This window comes from Erpetoichthys calabaricus, chromosome 11, assembly GCF_900747795.2.
Source record: "Erpetoichthys calabaricus chromosome 11, fErpCal1.3, whole genome shotgun sequence".
NCBI classification, from domain to species: Eukaryota; Metazoa; Chordata; class Cladistia; order Polypteriformes; family Polypteridae; genus Erpetoichthys; species Erpetoichthys calabaricus.
The window spans coordinates 85,508,754-85,529,494 of NC_041404.2; the positions used below are offsets into that span (position 1 = coordinate 85,508,754).

General features: G+C 40.1%; 1 protein-coding gene across 1 annotated transcript in view; it reads right to left on the minus strand.

Annotated features, from left to right (window-relative positions):
* Positions 1 to 19,499, minus strand: part of b4galt3 (UDP-Gal:betaGlcNAc beta 1,4- galactosyltransferase, polypeptide 3) — an 87,972-nt gene extending 68,473 nt beyond the window's left edge. Inside the window, exon 1 of the mRNA XM_028813503.2 lies at positions 19,333 to 19,499. The gene's annotated coding sequence lies outside the window, so the exon portion shown is untranslated. The remainder of the gene's footprint in view (positions 1 to 19,332) is intronic.
* Positions 19,500 to 20,741: the final 1,242 nt, after the last annotated feature.

Below are 20,741 nucleotides of genomic sequence, written 5' to 3' on the forward strand. Positions count from 1 at the left end.
ACCGCATTTAATTCCCTTCTCCATTTCTTATTTACCTATATATTTATTTCTCCCTTTCTTTTGTTTATTGTTGCCTTATTAAAAAGCCCTAAGCAATTCTCCTTTGGCTAAGCTCTCCTTCTCAGGGGTGGGGTTTGATTTGTCTTCAATTTTGTTTGGTTATAAATTGATCTATTTGTATGGAATCATTAATAAAAATTAATAAATAAATTAAAAAAAAAAAAAAAAAAAAAATTTCGCTTGTGTCCAACTGTGCTCGATATAAACAATGGTTGCCACAGCTACTATATCCCTCCACAACAATAGCGAGGAATCCATGTTCCTGGAAGTGTTTTGGTCTTAGGCTTATCTTCAAGTCTTCAGTTCTTCAATGTGATCAATTATCGACTGTGGCATTTGACTGTTTATTTGGTGCATACTTTGTTACTGACCCAAACTGCATTATGACACTACCATTTTATACCTCCTGTTTCCTTCACTTCAAGATAAGCATCCCAAAAAAATGAAAAGGCACATACAGCCTAGCTGCAACCAACAGAAACGGTCTCGCCGACCTACATACTCGTACCAACGCACAGAATCTTTATATATAATCTTCATTTGGATCTTGATCTTTGTTTGTCCGCGAATTCAATGCCTTGTGTGGTGTTCCTGCTGTGTTCAGTAGAGGGCAGTAGTGATGGAGGAGGAGAGGAAGTGAGGGGGAGGATCGTTGGATGAGGTTGGAGTGTGGTGATTAAAGAGGATTGAACTAAAGGAGACTACGTGCTGTTTGTACTGGCTGAATACACAACACCTTGGTTGTTACTTTTGTTTACAAACACTGTCGATAGCACTCTGTGTGTTTAGATCTGCCGTCGACACCATGCTTTGTGTTTAGATCTGGCGTCGACACCTGCTTCGTTGTCAAGACTGTTCACCCACTTCTTGGAGTCGGCAGTCAGAGTATATAAGTCGGACACACTTCTGTGATTTTCCATCAGTCGGCGTTTGGAGTTCAAGAAAGAAGCATTGGTTCTTCCTTACTCTTTGGATTGCCACAAAGCAATCTGCGAGATTGGAGAAAGGTGAGAAGAGATCGTGAGAGGAAAGACAGCGTCATGAAAACGAGACAGACTATGAATGGAGAGAAGCAGAAATGCTCCTCCACCACCACATAATTACTATTCAGACAGTGATTCCGAGTTGGCCGTTCCTATCAAATCAATGTCCAAGGGTTTTGTTTTGTAATTTTGTTTCCCTTATAAAAAAAATCATAATGCTGTGCGACGAAGGGCCCAGTTCACGACTGGCAGCCGCGTTTAAACAGGGAGCCCTTCACAGACAACTTTAACACACGCAACGTAGTTGGGCGCACATGGCTAGTCATTATATATTAGCCGTGCCCCGGGGCTCTGCCTGTGTATTAGTGAAAGGACAGTGAAGAGGACCCTGCCCAGCTCCCCACTCCTGATGTCATGCATCCCCCTCCCCTCGGCCCACAGTCTCTGTCTCAGATTAGCGAAAATATATCGCTCCTGCAAGCAAACTATGAATCTTAGCGTGATGAGAAAAATCGCGAAATCAACCAGAATGATCAAGCAAATTATAGAAAGAAAAAAAAAAAAAAACCTGATCTAAATCCGTTAAGTAGTTCTCTTGTGAAAAGTGGACAGACATACAGACAAACATTGGATTTTATATATACAGTATGTTTATGTATGTATGTACACACACACAAAGCTAGATGTGTCAGACTAACTGACAAGAGGTTCTTAAATATTTTCAGATAACCCAAGGAAAGAAACTTTTTAATAATGAAACAATTTCATAGTCCTGAGGTCTATAAAAACCTAACATCACCAAAAAAAATTATTTGTGAAAAAAAGAATAAAGAGCACTTCAATTTTGTTTTGCATTTAATAGTTGCAGAATAGCACAAATGGTGTCCTCATTGTTTAAGTCTCACCTATATTCTTTTTTTGATCTTATGTTTTGTATACTAAATATAACCAATAAAATAAATAAAACATAATTTTGTTAAATAATAATTGAGCAGCACATGAAAAAACCAATGTTTTATAATTAAAAAAATGTGTTTTAATTAAAAGAGTGTTTTAATGAACTATCACCATGGGTTCAGAAGAGGGAGGTCATGTTTTATTAACATGCCTTAATTCTATGAGGAAGCAACAAAAGGAAATGATCTAAAGTGAAGCATATGACTATCTGCACTTTCAGAAAGCATTTTCTAATCTGCCACATGAGAGGTTGGACATCAAACTAAAAGAAGTGGGAGTTCTGGGTGTTTGTAGATGGATGAATTGGCCCAGACACAGGAAGCAGAGGGTTCTAGTGCAAGGAACCCTAATAGAATTTGCTGATGTTAACAGGTGTCCCTCAAGGGTCAGTGCTTAGGCTGCTGCAGCTAGTTTTAATATACAGGTAAAATCTCATTACAACGAATCTGGAGGGACTTAAAAAAAATAAATTAAAATTTTTTTTAAAAAAATTAAAAAAAAATTAGTTGTAATGGAATTCTGTTTACATTACAGTATTTTTTTATGAACATAAAATTAAACATACCTGTATTTACTTCTTTAAATAGTCTGTTACTTTTGTCTGTACAAAACGTTTAGTTACTGACGTTATCAGTGCATCTCCTACTTGTTTCAAGGAGACAAATGTCATCATTTGCCACGCCTGAACATGTCAGAAAATTTTTGACGCACTCTAAAGCAGCCAAAGCTTCAACAGCACTTCTTTTCTCCTTGGTAACTACAGGTATATCTTCTTTTTCATCACTATCACTTACTCCTTGATCTTCAATGTTGGTCACACTATTCAAAATTTCTTGATCAGTCATCTCACTCATAACAAGTACCTGGTCATCAGCGGTGACGAAGTCATTGAAATTGAGCTCTGCAGGGATTCCAGATGACCTCCGTGCAATGTTAGCCCACAGCTCACGAACTGATGCGTCTTCCACAGGATCTTCCTCATCTTCACTGCCATCTGGGTTGAAAGCCATCTTAATTATGTCACTCATTTTCCAGCACTTCACAATTATGTCCTTAGTGACACACAACCAGGCACTAGCGATCATTTCTATGGCTTCCTTCACGTTAACTTCGGGCTCACTTTTTTCGCAAGCAATGTTGGCTAGCATTTTACACTAAAGCATCTTCCTATAATGTACTTTCACATTTCGAATAATGCCTAAATCCAGAGGTTGAAGAACGGCTGTGCAGTTTGAAGGTAGGTACTCTATGCGTACATTTTCTAAGCGAGGAATGACATTGTGGGCTGGACAGTTGTCAATGAGCAGCAGGATTTTCCGACTCTTCTTTTTCATGTCCTTGTCAACCTGTTTAAGCCAAAGACTGGGGTAGTCATCCAAGCGCACTTCTTGGCTTTATATTCACATAGGAGAAGCATCACATTTTTAAAACAATGAGGCTTCGCTGACTTCCCAATGATAAGTGGCAGAAACTTTTCTGTTCCCGAGGCATTACAACAAAAGAGCCGTAAGCCTTTGCTTCGATTTTTTGCATCCGTGACAGGGATCATACCTGGCAGCCAAGGTGTGGTCTGGTAGCAGCTTATAAAACATCCCTCTCTCATTAGCATTTAAAATATCGTCAGGGCTGTAGAGAGCAATCAGTTTTTTTAACTTCACTGTATCTCCATTCAATTACTGTCTCGAGTGGAACTGCCGACTCTTTAATGCAGATTGCTTCTGCTATGATCCCAAAGCGATCTCGAAAGCGAATCAGCCATCCCCTGCTAGCAGTAAAGTCTTCATGCCCCAAGGCAGTAGCCATTGATTTCGCTTTCTCCTGGATGAGTGGGTCAGTAATCGGAATGTTCCTCGCACGAGCATCTTGGAACCACATAAAAACTCCTCTTTGAACAACTTCAAACGCTGCAGTTCGTATACGTTTTGTGCTGGGGCCCAAGGTTTGCTTCCTGAGATTTCTCCTCGATTTTTGCGCGGTGTTTCAAGAAGGTTGAGAGTGTGGACAGTAAAATTCCAAATTTTCTGGCAACTTTTCTTTAAACCAGAATCAAGAGCCACAAAAATCTCAAGCTTTTTTTCTAAGGTGAACTGCTGTCACCTTTTCGAGTCCGCCATTTTTTATTGAGAGCAATCGAAAAGCAGAACAGAACAAACAGAGCAAAACTTAGTGAACATAGTGAGAACATTGAGGAAGTTGTTGACTGCACTACTGACTACATCAACTTCTGTATGGACATTGTAGTTCCAGTAAGAACTGTATGCTGCTATGCTAACAACAAGCCATGGATTACAAGTGACATCAAGGGCCTTTTGAACCAGAAGAAAAGGGCTTTTAAAGACGGTGATCAGCATGAGCTCAAGTGCGTGCAGAAGGAACTCCGAGTCCAGCTCAGGGCGGCGAAGGAGCAGTACACGAGAAAGCTGGAGCAGAAGTTGCAGAATAACAGCATGAAGGAAGTGTGGGATGGGATGAAGATCATCACTGGCTGCAGCTCGAAGCGGGGTACCGCCATCGAGAGAGATGTGAAGAGAGCAAACCAAATGAACAACTTCTTTAACAGGTTTGACCACCCTAACCCACTCTCACCTCGGAGTACTGCACCCTCCACACATCCTTCTGCTGATACCAGCATAGGAGAGACATCCCCACCCATAATTACAACAGCGCAAGTGAGCAGAGAGCTGAGGAGACTTCGTGCCAGCAAAGCAGCGGGTCCAGATGGAGTATCGCCACGACTGCTGAAGGTCTGTGCATCGGAGCTGGGTGGTCCTCTACAGCGCATCTTCAACCTGAGCCTGGAACAGGGGAGAGTCCCGAGGCTTTGGAAAACATCTTGTATCACCCCAGTCCCAAAGGTATCACGTCCTAGTGAGCTGAATGACTTCCGGCCTGTTGCTCTGACATCACATGTGATGAAGACCATGGAGAGGCTGCTGCTTCACCATCTGAGGCCACAGGTTCAACACGCCCTCGACCCTCTGCAGTTTGCATATCAGGAGAAGGTGGGAGCGGAGGATGCCATCGTCTATATGCTACATCGATCCCTCTCTCACTTGGACAGAGGAAGTGGTGCTGTAAGAATTATGTTTCTAGACTTCTCTAGTGCCTTCAACACAATCCAACCTCTGCTCCTTAGGGACAAGCTGACAGAGATGGGAGTAGATTCATACCTGGTGGCATGGATCGTGGACTATCTTAAAGACAGACCTCAGTATGTGCGTCTTGGGAACTGCACGTCTGACATTGTGGTCAGCAACACAGGAGCGCCACAAGGGACTTTACTTTCTCCGATCCTGTTCAGCCTATATACATCGGACTTCCAACACAACTCGGAGTCCTGCCACATGCAAAAGTTTGCTGATGCAGCCCACGATAGCAGTGTCATCAGGAGTGGGCAGGAGGATGAGTATAGAAACCTAATCAATGACTTTGTTAAATGGTGTGACTCAAACCACCTACACCTGAACACCAGCAAAACCAAGGAGCTGGTGGTAGATTTTAGGAGGCCCAGACCCCTCATGGACCCCGTGATCATCAGAGGTGACTGTGTGCAGATGGTGCAGACCTATAAATACCTGGGAGTGCAGCTGGATGATAAATTAGACTGGACTGCCAATACTTCCTTAGAAGGCTGGCCTCCTTCAACATCTGCAATAAGATGCTCCAGATGTTCTATCAGACGGTTGTGGCGAGTGCCCTCTTCTACGCGGTGGTGTGCTGGGGAGGCAGCATTAAGAAGAAAGACGCCTCACGCCTGGACAAACTGGTGAAGAAGGCAGGCTCTATTGTTGGCATGGAGCTAGACAGTTTGACATCTGTGGCAGAGCGACAGGCGCTCAGCAGGCTCCTATCAATTATTGAAAATCCACTGCATTCACTAAACAGTGTCATCTCTAGACAGAGGAGCAGCTTCAGCGACAGACTACTGTCACTGTCCTGCTCCACTGACAGACTGAGGAGATCGTTCCTCCCCCAAACTATGCGACTCTTCAATTCCACCCGGGGGGGTAAACGTTAACATTATATAAAGTTATTGTCTGTTTTTACCAGCATTATTATCAATCTTTAATTTAATATTGTTTTTTTGTATCAGTAAGGTGCTGCTGGAGTATGTGAATTTCCCCTTGGGATTAATAAAGTATCTATCTATCATCTATCTACTTTAACACAACTTTTAACAGCGAAGGAAACTCTGAGGAACTTTTACAATGTTTCTCATCAGGATCTTTCTAAGGAAGTGAGCTGCAAACGTAGAACAGCTTAGAGCCTGTCAGAATCACTCAGAGCAGGTCTAACTGCGTTTCTTTAAGAAAAATCTAGAATCCACTGAATGATTACAGCAGGACTTGGACATCATACAGCCCTGGGCAAATGTGTGTCAGATGAAATTTAAAGTAGGCAAATGTAAAGTATTACATGTACAAAATAGAAATATTAGGTTTGAATATACAATGGGAGGACTGAAAATTGAAAGTACACCTTATGAGAAGGATTTAGGAGTCATAGTGGACTCAACACTATCAACTGCCAGACAGTGTTCAGAAGCCATTAAGAAGACTGACAGAATGTTAGGTTATATACAGTAGCAGGATATGTAGAGTACAAGTCCAACAAGGTTATGCTCAGGCTTTACAATGCACTGGTAACATAGCAAAAAGGACATAGCCTCACTAAAAGTCCAAAGAAGAGTGAATAGGCTGATTCTAGGACTACAGAGGATGACTTATAAGGAGAGATTAAAACAGCGGAGCCTTTTCAGTTGAAGAAAAAGAAGATTAAGAGGTGACATGATTGAAGTGTTTAAAATTATGAAGGTACATTGTACAGTGGATCAAGACTTATTTTAAAATTAGTTCATCAAGAACACAGGGACACAGTTGGAAACTTGTTAAGGATAAATTTCACACAAACATTGGTAAGTTTTTCTTTACAAAGATAACCATGGAATAAGCTAACCAAGTAGAGTGGAATACCTTAGGACTTTACGGATCTTTCAAAACTAGACTTGATCACCATCCATCATACCAGTGCCGAAGAAGTCATCAGTGACATGCCTGAATGACTACCGACCAGTTGCACTCAGGCCAATCATCATGAAGTGCTTCGAAAGGTTAGTCATGTCACACAAAGACTAATCTCCCTGCCTCCATTGACCCTCTTCAGTTTGCATACTGCTCAAACAGGTCAACTGTGGATGACATATGCTAGCCCTTCATCTCTCCCTGACACATCTGGATAAAAAAAAGGCACGTCAGGATGTTATTCATAGACTTTAGCTCTGCCTTCAACACAATCATTCCTCAAAAGCTGGTTGTAAAACTGAGCAGGTTGGGCCTGAACATCACCCTCTGCAATTGGATCCTGGACTTCTTGACAGAGAGGCCCCAGTCAGTTTGGATGGGCTGCAACATTTCCAGCATCATCACACTGAGCACTGGAGTGCCGCAGTGCTGCATGCTTAGTCCACTGCTCTTCACCCTGCTGACTCATGACTGCACAGCCACGCACAACACCAACCACATCATCTCTCAATGTCGACAAGACAAAAGACATAATCGTGGACTTCAGAAAATCACATCATGCCCACATCCCACTCAGCTTCAATGGTTTAGATGTGGAGACTGTTAGGAGTACCAAGTTCCTCGGTGTGCACATAACTGAGGAACTTATGTGGACACAACACCTCATCACTAATCAAGAAAGCCCAGCAGAGACTACACTTCCTGAGGCGGCTGAAGTAAGCAAGCCTTCCCCCTTCCATCCTCACCATGTTCTACAGAGGCGCCATTGAGAGTGTTCTGACCAGCTGCATCACTGTCTGGTATGGCAACTGCAACATATCTGACTGCAAGCGCCTGCAAAGGATAGTGAAGACAGCATAGAACATTGTTAGGGTGCCTCACCCTTCACTACAGGACAGATTTTACAAACGCAGTGTCTGCAAGGCCTGCAACATTGTGCAGGACCCCTCACACTACTCACATGGCTTTTCACACTTCTGCCATCCAAGAGAAGATACTGCCGCATCAGAGCCAGATCTGCCAGGCTGCAGGATAGTTTTTACCCCCAAGCTGTCAGACTCCTTAACACCATGCTCCCACCTGGGATCTTCCACACTGCCTCAACCACCTCTAAAAACAGAACTTTTATACATGCAAGCCACTTTCCTGCAAAGACTAGTATGCATGTTAAAAAGAACTGAAAATCTCATACTGACCTTTAAATATTTTGACATTCTTGATATCTTTCTGCTGTGAAACATTCTGACCTGTCATTGTTTACACATGTCAAACAACTATTATCATACACTGATAGATATAGATAATATGTAATAACATAATAAATTAATAATAATTTCTATATCTATTGACTATATTTATGTAGCTAGATCACAAATACCATACATTGCATCAATGTTCATATTGCTTACTACGTTAATATTGCTGCTACTTCTTTGTCTTGTCTTTGCACAATGTCTTGTCTTGTTTGTGTTTTAATTTTAAAACTTAAATTTTAATTCTATTTTTAAATTTATTATTTGCACTTCATGTTGTTACACTTTGGACCCTGAGCTTCGCAATTTTGTCTATCTGTATACTTGTATATGGTTGAGATGACAATAAAGTTCGCTTTGACTTGATGTCATTTTAGAAGAATTAATTGTACAGAACTGGTGAGCTTTGTTCCCTGGATGGCTTGTTCTTGTCTAGATAGTTCTAAATGTTTACTACTATCAAATGATATCTTAGGACAAAAAAATTGTCATATAAAGGAGAGTGTGCCAACACTGGTAATTATAGTCAAGTAAAACTGGCATCATACCTTCTGACTTTTTCAGTGATTTTCAGGTTTCAGTTTTATTTATATAACTGAAGAGAACTGTCAACAGAGGAGAAATGTGCCCGTATACAGCAGTCGTATATTGAGACATCCCCAATGACTCAGTCATAGCACTCCGAGATGAGCCACAACAAAATCAAACCGGTTTGATTCACTTTAGTCACAGGGTGGACCCCTGTGTGCACGAGTGTGGACAACCAATGAGCACTTAGCCAGAAATACAACACATACAATATGACCTCAATGAAAGGTAGAACACAGGTGTTTTAGACTGCATACTGCACAAACAGAACAGAGACTTATCTGTCCTACATCTAATGATCGCCTGTCTTTTTTACTTTTTCCATTGTTTTGTGGAATGGCAGAGATGGTATTCATACAGTCACAGGCACTATCAGGGTAGCGTGATAATTGTCTATCAAAATGTGGCAAGCTTGCTATATTATGGAAATCTGAAACTGTGCTAAAAGTTGTGGGGGAGTAGCATAATCTGTCATTCCCTGCAATTCCCAGTTGTGTAATGTGAAATCCTCAAAGCAACAAGAGCCAGCAACTGCAATCATTAGTGTAATGTGCTCCCCAACTCGAAGACATGTAGTGATACGCCAGCCTTATTTATCAGGCATCCTAGTAAAATTAATATGAAACAATTACAAAAGACTAGCTAGAAAGACTACTATTAAGTACAGGTTTGTTAACCCAGTGTCAGCAGAAGTGAATATAAGGAAGTTTTTTTTTTTTTTTTTACACTAACAAAGTGGAATCTAATGATGAAGTAACAAAAACATTTAATGGCATTAGACTATAAGAAGAAGGTTAAAGGATACAGTAAGTTACGTTGCTAGCCTTTGCTGTGCTTCTTAAGCAAATACAGTAGGATGTAACCTAAAGACATTGCAAAAACAAAATATGGTTGATAGCAAGTAAAAGTGCAGCTGACAAAAATAAACCTTTGATTTGGAATACAGTGATCCCTCGCTATATCGCGCTTCACCTTTCGCGGCTTCACTCCATCGCGGATTTTATATGTAAGCATATTTAAATATATATCGCAGATTTTTCGCTGCTTCGCGGGTTTCTGCGGACAATAGGTCTTTTAATTTCTGGTACATGCTTCCTCAGTTGGTTTGCCCAGTTGATTTCATACAAGGGACGCTATTGGCAGATGGCTGAAAAGCTATCCAGCTAACTTTCTCTCTCTCTCTCTCTCTCTCTCTTGCGCTGACGTAGGGGGGTGTGAGCAGGGGGGCTGTGTGCAGCTGCTTCCTGAAGGACAGGCTGCACGGAGCTTCGCATACTTAAAAGCTCAAAGGGCACGTATTGATTTTTTTTATCTGTCTCTCGCTATCTCTCTCTCTCTCTCTCTCTCTCTTCCTGCTCCTGACAGAGGGGGTGTGAGCTGCCGCCTTCAACAGCTTTGTACCGGCGGTGCTTCGCATACTTAAAAGCCGTATTGATTTTTTTTTTGACTGCTTGCTTTGCACTCCTTTGAAAAGGAAGATATGTTTGCATTCTTTTAATTGTGAGACAGAACTGTCATCTCTGTCTTGTCATGGAGCACAGTTTAAACTTTTGAAAAAGAGACAAATGTTTGTTTGCAGTGTTTGAATAACGTTCCTGTCTCTCTACAACCTCCTGTGTTTCTGCGCAAATCTGTGACCCAAGCATGACATTCTAAAAATAACCATATAAACGTATGGTTTCTACTTCGCGGATTTTCCTACTTCGCGGGTGGCTCTGGAACGCAACCCCCGCGATGGAGGAGGGATTACTGTACCACCTTCACTGCTACCAAATTCTAAGTGATTTCTGAATCACAAGAGATTAAAACAGTTTATCGATCACAGTACACAAAACAAACACTATAACGAGGAAGAAAAGCTGGATCTGATTTCCATAACTCCCAGAATTTCAGACTCCCACTATTCACCACCTATAGTAAACAAAGTTAAAAAATATATTTGTCAAGGCCAAAACTCCTTTTGCTTTAGGACTCTACATTCAGAACTCTTTTACATCATAGTTTCAATATAGAGATTTAATTTTAAAATTTCAGCTTGTTCTCAGCCATGTCACCGTTTTGAACTCTGTATGCAACTCTCTGGAGTTACCTTCGCACCTTTCCACAAACAGCCTATTGATATTTTCATTTTGACAGCATCTGCTGGCATTAATGAAATGGACTGCCTTTGTTTAAATGACAAAGAACACCGCCTTTGATCTGTCAAAAGCAGACTGTTCTACAGAAGCCCAAGGCTATATACTCATTTCAAGTGAAAGAGTGGCTGAGTATTTGCTGACTAAATTCATGCTGACTGGAGCACTTGAAGGCTGAATATAATTCAGGGCAAAAGCCAATCCTTAATTCTCCACAATATGACATTATCAAAGAAATAAGTACTGCACCACGCAGTTGATTGTACAAGTTTCATTCTACCGGTTATGCACAGAAGGAATCCAGACAAAATTGCATGTTTGTATTCATATATGTTACATTTTCAGCCTACTTTTGTTGCTCACAATTATACTTCTCTTACAATGTAAACTGGCTTCCAAATATAAGGAAACCAGGGAGCTAAATTCACATTCATCCTTTGAATTCTTCCTAGGAATGTAATCACTTCCAGAAGCTTTAATTTCTCCAAAATGCAGACCATAAGGATTCACAATGCTGTCATATGTATATTATAGATAAACACAGATATATGTAGATAACACCAAGTAGTTACTTAGATCTTCGAATGGTGGTCTGCTTATCATTCCAAAAGTTAGGCATAAAAGAAGTGGTGAAGTGGCCATTTGCTGTTATCCACCAAAAATCGTGACTCTCAATATAGATATGTCAGGCTAACACCATGGATCATCAAAAACTCCTTAAAACACACTTTTTAAATTTGACTGTTTTGTAGCTACACTTTAGTTGTACTCCCAATTGACTATAGATGCACAGAATGTGATGCACCACCACCTGATCAAGGCACTGTACAGCATAAATAAAGCTGGATGGTCCAGCTGTCCACGAGACCCATTGTATCCTCATCTTCTGAGATGAAGCATGGAGACAATGAGAGCGACTTACAGAACAATTTATGTTAGGTAGAATACCCAGTGGGGGCTGGACGGTCTTTTGATCTTGGAACACCTGCAGATTTTTTTTCCAATCCAGCATAACTAGAGTTTTTACATTTTTTCCCCCTCCCAGTCATCTGAGCTTATCATTGTTCTCATCTTTAGAGACTAAGAATGCAACACAACATAGAAGGACTCTACCTAACTACTAATTGTATACATATTTTGATGTAAGCCTGCATTGATTTGTTTTTTATTATGTATTCATTATTATTAGTCTTAGTTAATTGAATTTTTCTTTTCGACAGCCTGTAAAGCACTTTGAGTTACATCCTGTGTATGAAAGTGTGCTGCAGAAATCAATCTTGTTGTTGTAGAGGCCGACTACTTAAAATGCAAATCATTCCATAGCATCAGTGTACATAAGTCCATTTTTAAATAAAATGACCTTGATGTATATGCCCAGTTGTATTATTCCATCAGCCATTCAGACCAAACTTCTTTGGAGGAGTTAGGTTTGAAGATGGAAGCCTCACACCAGCAACAGAAGCTGCTGCATTCATTTTGATTGCTCAAAGTGGAATATACAGTATGTTTGAATAACTGTATAGTGTTTTTGAACCATGTTCTTATATTTTATCTCTCGTATGTAATTTTTTTTTGCTGCCAAATGCACTTCACATCACTGATAAATACACAGCATTGACAAGGCTTTTAAATACGATATTCACAATCTGGTAAAGTTTACAATCAAACTGTTAAATTAAAAAGAAATTTTTAAAAATTTGAACAAAACCAAAAACATCCACTTTTGCATTTATTTGGTCTCCTATAGATTGCTACACAGCCTACTTAGTTTTTTAAGAGAATACATTTCCTTTATGTATTATTACAGATTTGTGCCATTTGCACAACTCAAGTATTGTTCTGTTGCTAAGAAGGCCACATTTTCCCCTCTGTTAGTTTATTCAGTTTTATAACATTTGGAGAAAAAAAAAAAATGCTCCAAACAGGATGGCCTGTAACTTGTGTCCTTTACTTTTCCTAGGTACAGTAATCCCTCGCTACTTCGCGGTTCACTTTTCGCGGATTCACGACTTCGCGGATTTTATATATAAGCATATCTAAATACATAACGCGGATTTTTCGCTGCTTCGCGGGTTTCTGCGGACAATGGGTCTTTTTACTTACTTCCTCAGTTGGTTTGCCCAGTTGATTTCATACAAGAGATGCTATTGGTGGATGGCTGAGAAGCTACCCAATCAGAGCACGCAGTTAAGTTCCTGTGTGCTGCTGATTGGCTCAGCGACGGAGTGTTGCATTAACCAGGAAGTCTCATCTCACTCATTCATCATTAATGTGCTAATGCTTCAGGGGCCATGTCCAAGCACCAACAGAAGATGCAAATGATTGCAGAAAAGGTAAAAGTTTTGGATATGTTGAAGGAAGGGAACAGCTACACCGCTGCAGGACATTGATTCTTTTTATTTAAAAAGGAGGAAAAGCATAGAAGATCTACGGCCGCAGTGTCCTTTAACCAGGGTGCAAAACGAGTTGCAAGTGGACGTGATAAGGCAGTAGTCTGGATGGAATCTGCTTTAGGAATCTTTGCAACAAGGTCGACGACGTCATGACCGCCTACAAGCTGCTACGTGTACTTCGCTATACAGTAAGTGTAAACTTACCTACCGATTTCATATTGCTTAGCAGTTGTCCCTGTTTTTAACAGAGTACATGGTGGGTTGTAAACAATACAGGGAGGGTTTAAAAATGTCCAAATACACGTTAAATAATTAAATAAATAGTGTCCCTACTTCGCGGAAATTCAGTTATCGCGATCTCCCGCGATAAGTGAGGGATTACTGTATTCCAAAAACACCATACATCTCATCAGCTTCACAATTAAAATCACAGGTACTCAATCTGTAGTTGTTGCACTGGAGCTACTTAACTATCACAAATGCGCATATAATTCTCTCTAATTCTGTCTTGCGTTATCAAGAAACACTTTGCAACATGCAAAGTTTTTTTTTATATATATATATGTATATGTATACACACACACACATATATACACACATACATACATACATATATATATATATAAAATAATAAAAGGCAAAGCCCTCACTGACTGATTCACTCACTCACTGACTGACTGACTCACTCATCACTAATTCTCCAACTTCCCGTGTAGGTGGAAGGCTGAAATTTGGCAGGCTCATTCCTTACAGCTTACTTACAAAAGTTAGGCAGGTTTCATTTCGAAATTCAACGCGTAATGGTCATAACTGGAACCTCTTTTTTCACAATATACTGTAATGGACGGCAGCTCGATGGCCGTGGGAGGAGGAGTTGAGTGTCACGTCATCACGCCTCCCACGTAATCACGTGAAAAGACTGTGAACGCAGTAGGGACAAATGAAGGAGGAGCCGCAAACAGCGAAGAACAAAAAATTCATTAAACAATTGAGAAGGGAGCGAGTGAAGCATACAAGCATGTTCATAAGGGAAACAAAGCACGGTGTAAAACGTAAGTTTAAATTAAGTTTATAGAAATGTTCCCGCTGCGGATTGCAATAACATATTCGCGAGATAAAAGTTTAATGAGAAGACACGAGGTATAAACGAACCACACGCCGTAGCGCAACGTTAGGGGCAACAGTTTCAACCATTCTATGATCTGCTTCTCGCAACTGAAAGACGGCACATGGCGGATGTTAGCCCACTTGCTGACCACAACGTTAGGGGCTTCAACTCTGGCGCTGACGATATTCGATTCTCGAGAGGGGATGCAGTGAGTGTGTATGCCTGATGAGCCCAGAATTAAGGAGAAACACATGTCGTATACTCTTTGCATTATTTGAAAGTAAACTATTAAAACCATTCTATGATCAGCTTCTGGGAACAGAAAGAGGGCACGTGGCGGATGTAAGGCGACTTCCTGACCAACCACAAGCGTAACCTGGCAGGTAACCATCCATACAGTCAGATTGTGATTCAGAAAACGAATGCCATGAATTTAATTACCATGATCTACATACTGTCAAATAAACGAAACACACGCCGTAGCGGGACAGCTGTGAAAAGCGAGGTTCACAAAAAAACAGATCCTTAACAAATTGTTATTGGTATATTTTCGATCCGTTTAAAAAGGTTTTATTTTCTTCTTAAAAAATTAAAAGCAGTACTTCGCCGCAACGAAGCGCGAGAATTTGGCTATATATATCTGCTTCTCACAATTAAAAGAGGGCACGTGGCGGATTTTAGACGACTTCATGACCAAACATAAGTGTTACCTGCCAGGTAGGGTTACCACTTTTAATACAAAAAAATAAGGGACACATACTACAGCGGGTGCCACATCCCAGTGCCAACAGTTTGCAGACTCTACTTAAAAGACCCGCCCTCCTCACTGGACAGTTAAAAAGACCAATCAAACTAACGATGACATCAAGTATTACCCAATCAAAAGTAGGAAAGGAGGCATCTTCATAAAATGCGTGTGGGATGATTTGCATGAGACGCTGCTTTAAAAAAAAATGATAAAAAAACAGTCAAAATGGACAGAGAACATCCTGAAACTGAAGCAGTAGCAGACGATAAAGTTGAACATGATGACACAGAAGAACTTTTGCCAAAAAAAGAAGCTGTATCTGTTGTCTGGAGATGCTTTGGTTTTAAAAGGTCGGACGTGGACCATTATGTTCAAATGTGTAAATACTGTTTCTATACTACTGGATAATACTGCAAGCCAAGTTATTTTATTTATTTATTTTTTTCAATACTGTGTGATAGCGTGACGACGTGTTGAATTTATTCTCAACATTTCCACTTTAATCTCAACGCTTATGACGAGAATAAAGTCGACATGTTGACTTTATTCTCGACATTTCTACTTTATTCTCATAATTTGTCATTAAAGTAGAACATCGTAAAGTAAACTTCATCTTAAAATGAATATTTAATTTACTATATTTTCTCAAACCCCGTCATAAGTTATGTAGCACATTAAATGCTTTGTGTTAAGTGTTCCCCGAGCCATGTTAATCGCTACGTGCTTCTTAAACTGACTTCCTATGGCACTAAGAGGAGGCGCAGGCAGCACACAGAATACATTAATTTCATGATATTCCTGCTCCCTGAACATTTAGAATGCTAAGATAAATACTTGATATCATTTTCATGATGAAATACATTAAAGCATGTATTAATCATGTGGGGGCATGGTGATCATGGGAGTCCCAGGTGTTCCCTGCCTTGAATTTGCCTGTTTTTCTGGTGGGTTTACTCGGCGATGTGCTGGCGCCCTGTTCAGGATTTGCTCCTGTCTCGCACACAATGCTTGCTGGGATGGGTGCAACCCTGAATGGATAGCATAATTAAACATGTACAACGAAGATTTTTTTAAAGTTCTGAACACTCCGTGGTCTAAATTTATAACTAGTTTTAATTTCACAAAGACGTTTATCGTGTGGCGATTGGTTATGTGGAGAAAGAAAAAGGAAGGATAGGAACTGGGGGTTTCGCACATCAGACAGAGACAGCATGCATGCATGCAATAAAGAAAGCCCGCTCAGAAGAACATCCATTGAATTCTATGTTCCTGTCTCCGACCACCAGATCATGAACCCAATATTTAAGTTAAACCTGTGTGATACCCATTCATCCATCCAGTTTTTTTGGAGCTTTGTCACACCTGCCATAAAGTTCTCTACACTGAATATACACCTGGGGACCCCTTACTGCGAGGGAGCAGCACAACCATGCATGTTTAATACCTGCTTTAATGCATTTCATCATGAAAATTTATCTTGGCATTCTACATTTTCAGAGAGCGGGAATATCATGAAGCGAATGTATTCTGTGCAGCCATCGCTGCCTGTGCCTCCTCTTAGTGCAGAGGAAGTCAGTTTAAGAAGCGCGTAGCAATTAACAACTGGGTCGGGGAACACTTGACACAAAGCATTTAATGTGCTACATTAACTTATGACGGGGTTTAAGAAAATAAGCGTTGAGATTAAAGAGGAAATGTCGAGGCAAGATCTTGCCTGAAGAAGGGGCCCGAGTTGCCTCGAAAGCTTGCATATTGTAATCTTTTTAGTTAGCCAATAAAAGGTGTCATTTTGCTTGGCTTTTCTCTACATTCATAATGGCTAACACGGTACAACACCCTAGTACTAATGATAATTTGTTTGAATTTAATATTTTCCAATATTAAAATCTATGCTTAAAGCAAAACAGTTACTTTTTTGATAAAATGGTCAGAATATGGCTTATAATGAATATGGCGAAGACTTATAAAAGCAGGTGGCAAGTGAAGCCACCAGAGAGACGTCTGGACCTGTGACTGGGACAGCAAAGCAAGAAATTTAATTCGGTTCAGAAGGAACGGCCAGCTAGAAAAAAAGTCGATAGCTTGTTTCTAAACATATCATCAGACCTAGCTTGATGTATCAAGATAAAGTGCATTTTAAGCATGATTTAATGAAGCAGTTTGTCAGAAACCCAATCAAAAGATGGACCTTGTTGTAGGTTTATTTTTACCAAATGTTTCCAGGTTTGTCTGAGGCTAGGACTTGATATTAGAAAAGAGATTTCTAATGCAGAATTTGATGGCATTCAGGTACAACAGCCTCAAAGTTCACTTTTTAACAGTCTCATTTTGAATTTTCCCTTGGAAATTTTGTAGCAGTGAGTGAAGAACTGGGTAAAAGATTCCATCAGGATATCAAGGACATAGAAAGAAGGTACCAGTGACATTGGCATGTCAGAATGACGGTGGACTACTGCTGGATGGTTCACCAGAAAAAGTGTACAAACAATGGCACCAAACCAAGAAGTGATAAAAACAACGTTATGTTTATATTAAGCCAATAAATGTTGTTGTTTTCCTTACAAACATGTTTAAAAATATTAAATTGATTAATTATGTTCATGTTACATTGATTTCGAACAACATTCCATACATGAATGAATTGTATAATCTGGTAAATTTTAATTAAATTTTCAGTTTTGTACTTAAATGTGACATGATGGAAACATTCCAACAGTATTTTTTGCGTTCATGAATGCAAATAAAACATTTTAATGGATTTACGTTTGCATACTGTGATTTACCATGGTGTTGTTGGTGTATTATTTAGTAACGAACATACTCGAGTACAGTAATCATGTAATTCAAAATACAGCATTAGATAAAGGAAAAACGGGAACATTTCTCCGAGGATTTGTTTTTCATCGAATGAGAGTTTCATGAACTCTATCCACAACACTACAGTAAACTTCGCCTTTAAACTGGTACGACGCAATCTAAGAGGTGGCATTTAACTTGCCGAATGTGGCTTTCCCTAATCCTTATTAGTGCAATCAAATAGGCTGGAATAAGCCCGCTTTGTCGTGTTACACGAGATTTGCCTGACTCATGGAATTGCCCTCCTTGTCGTTGTCGATTGCAAAAGCGATTTAGATCCAATGATTCTTCACTGCCAGTACTGCACGTAGTCTTTTCTTCATACGGTGTTAGTACGGAACGGTTTCAGGTACATTGTAAATGATCCTATTTGCCCGATATTGCCAGGACAAAAGCTCCAGCTACTGATTAGTAATTGAGTAACTGGTTCTGAAAATTGATGGAAGAAGTGAAAACATTTAACGTTGCCAACAGTTGTTTTGTCAAAAGTATTAAACTCAAATAAGTATTTAAATTAATAATTCTCAAGGAAACTAGCTTTTTGTAATTTCATAAATAAGCGTGGAATTTCGGCATGAGGAAGAGAAAGAAAAGAAAAATATGTACAATTAAACTGAAAATGACCTCTGCGCATCTAGCGCACCTAGTTGGCCTCGCGTCTTCGCCTTGGTTGTCACGGAATCCAGAGTTGCATACAGTTAATTTAACATATTCCTTATTTCAACCCAAATATGAGCTCACTCCCAAACCCAGTAGCAGCCACACCTGTCTGAAAACCGATAGTTCCCACAGGTGGATAAAACTGAACAAAGTCTCAAAACGTGAAGACGTAAATGAACACAAAACCATACGATTAAGGGCTTCCCCATTGCCAGAACTATACTAGCATGCTTCCCGACAGAAGGACCTCCACATCTTTTTGGGACTTCTGTTAGTATGAAACCTAACGAACAGAGAATACAGTAATAAAAAAGAAAGTTCCACAACAAGCATCGATATCTGATAATTTTTCCTTAACTTACATACTTTTCGTTATTGCACATCGTGCGGCTCTTTCCCCGGCTAACCAGAACTGCTAGGGCTTGCAGCGAGCACGGGCGCAATGGAAGCGCGTAGCGAAACGATCCCCCACCCCTCCTGCAAACCCGTATGTGGTTTCACTAAAATCCAAGGCTGCTGAAATCTCGAAAGGCCAAGACATTAATGCAACAAATCGTATTATTTGTGTACCTCAAAAATGTCGACTCCTGTTTCGCTGAATCGAGAAGACGGTGGCCATGTATATAACAGCTTGGTATAACAGGTCAAATCAAAGAAACATTTCCTGGAGACGAGCTACACCTGCCCATCGCATACATTCCAATACCGGGAGTCGCCATGTTGCGGGGCAAATTGTGTGGGTGACGTCAATGGGTGGCACGAAATTAGGGTCGCCGCATTGAAAACGAAACATTCCACACTGAATGTTGATTATCTCCGTAAGTTAAATAAAGTGAAAAAAGTATAGTGAAAATATAATCAATATGACTTTTATTGCATATAATGCACAATTTAGCAGTTCACGTTGTATGTAAACATTTCTGTATTTTATTCGTTATTTACGAATATCATGGGGTAAATTATAATGACAGAAACATAGCAGCGGTTAGCCTTTAAATTTAAACATTCAGATAGCGACATCGTGAATCCAATTATTGTGTTCTGATTAGCAGTAGCTGCTGCTTAAAACCACACTTGGATGTTATTTTAATGTGTTTCAGAAATCGTTCACGAGAGGTCGCAAAATTTGAGTACAGTATTATTAAATTTAGTCCCACCTCGAAGAACTTTCTACTGCCACTCGAAAATATTACAGTATTGTTATTTCGCAAAAGTATTCAGTTATTTCTCAAACATCTTGCCCGATGCTGCTGTTATCGTCGTGCTCGTCTAGTGACAGCTATTGACTGAGGGATTAATCAGGTTGCAATTATGTGACAAGAGCTGAACTAACATTTTTGTTTTTTGGTGTTTGGTACACTTATAGGTATTTATGCAGCTTTAATCACACTAAAGTTCTCCTGGCATGCATTGTTTTGAATGTTCTCCCCATGATTTCTGGATTGACCTATTTTAACACTGAATACTGGAGATGTGTCAATACTTCTCAATTAAAAATATGTTTAGTCCATCATGTGCTGTAAAGTAAATAACATTCATCACTTTTTCCCTCCCCATCCGTGCCCCACAAAGGTACAAGGTCTGAACACTAGCTGCTACACCATCAGACCACACTTGTCCAAAAAACTATTTAAAAACAGCTGGATTAAAACTAAACATATACTTTATTTTTAGAGTTCTGTTACTGGACTAAATTCAACTTTAATAAGCATCCATAGGCTTAAATTATGGAATGAACAGTTATCATTTGCATAATTCATCATCCATCCATCCATTTTCCAACCTGCTGAATCCGAACACAGGGTCACGGGGGTCCGCTGGAGCCAATCCCAGCCAACACAGGGCACAAGGCAGGGAACCAATCCTGGGCAGGGTGCCAACCCACCGCAGGACACACACAAACACACCCACACACCATGCACACACTAGGGCCAATTTAGAATCGCCAATCCACCTAACCTGCATGTCTTTGGACTGTG